The sequence below is a fragment of the Camelina sativa genome, chromosome 14 (assembly GCF_000633955.1).
Source record: "Camelina sativa cultivar DH55 chromosome 14, Cs, whole genome shotgun sequence".
NCBI lineage: Eukaryota > Viridiplantae > Streptophyta > Magnoliopsida > Brassicales > Brassicaceae > Camelina > Camelina sativa.
This window is the reverse complement of record NC_025698.1, coordinates 2659756-2661156: the sequence shown is the minus strand read 5'-3', so window position 1 is coordinate 2661156 and position 1401 is coordinate 2659756.

Below are 1401 nucleotides of genomic sequence, written 5' to 3'. Positions count from 1 at the left end.
AAAAAAAAAAAAAAAAAAAAAAGATTATTAAAAAAAAATAAACTCTGTTTCCAGCCTCATATGTGTATTCTGGAATAATATCATATATGCCCCCTCTATTCTATAGACCAAGCTACTATAACCACTATATTATATAACTCCAAAAGTCAAAAGTTTCTTACCCATTAAAAGATACCATTTCCTTTTTCATGAATAATAAAAACATTATCACATCTTGGTACTTAACATTTTTTCTTTTTGAAATTAATAGTAATCAACAAATTTAACTTAAGTTATTCCAAATATATATATATATATATATATTAAAAAATTTGGATAAAATTTTCATATAGTACAATATTTTAATAATTTATTATAAATCTATGTGAAATCTTTAAAAAAAATATTCTAAAAATTGATCATCAAAAGTATTAAAAATAAAAATGAGAACAAAACAAAATATATAGAATGAAATTTAAACTACAATATATATATATATATATATACTGAACACAAATTAAATATTGGGTGTTCATGTGGACATTAGTAAGAGATCAGGGGCAAAATAGAATAATCAGACGGAAATAAAGGTGAGAATGTGAAATTAAGCATAAAGTCGCACGTATAACAGTCGTACATCGTGTGTGATATACTGATATGGGAAGCTCTCTTGTCGTTGGATATGAATCTCAAAAGGAATATTATTTTTTTTTTAGTTGGGGTTATGATTTTACTGGTCAAATCCAAGGGGCTTAACTTAAATAAACACTTGATTAATTTTTTAAAAAAGAATAAGAACGACCGTCACGGTGTGTCACCGAGTCGTTTGCTTCGCTGTCTAACAAAGTACATGTCATTTTAACAACGTACTTGAAGACCAATGGGATTCGACGGTGATGTAGAAAGAAGGGACAGCCTAGTGGGAATAGCGTAGTCTCCGTATTAGAAAAATGTGGATAAGGCTAGTAAAAGCCAGCCGGACTCGCACTATTGCCAGCTGGCATATAAGCTGAGTATCGTGACGCGCAAGCCGTAAGCGCGTGGATAAGCAGACACGTGATATGGAGGAACAACGTGAGGACGCGTGAGGCCGCCGTGTTGCGATGTTTGTGAACTGTGAATGAATGAAATTGAATGGGGGGGGGTGGACCACCTTTTGGCTTGCTTTGGGCTAGGAGTAGTACTGTAGTAGTGCTCTCTTCTCTATCTCGCTTACCCCAAACGTGTCTAGGACCTTATTTTGGACCGTTTGACACGTGTCGAAACAGGGGACACTTTGAGCGTGTGGTGAGCCGGGGTGATCATGTTTCTTACGTTCTTTCTTTTTCTTTTTTTTTTTTGGATCATTCTGTATTATATAGTTAGTGGAATATAAATAAATAAAAATATGTGGAAGCATATGGGGGATAGATTTTATATAGA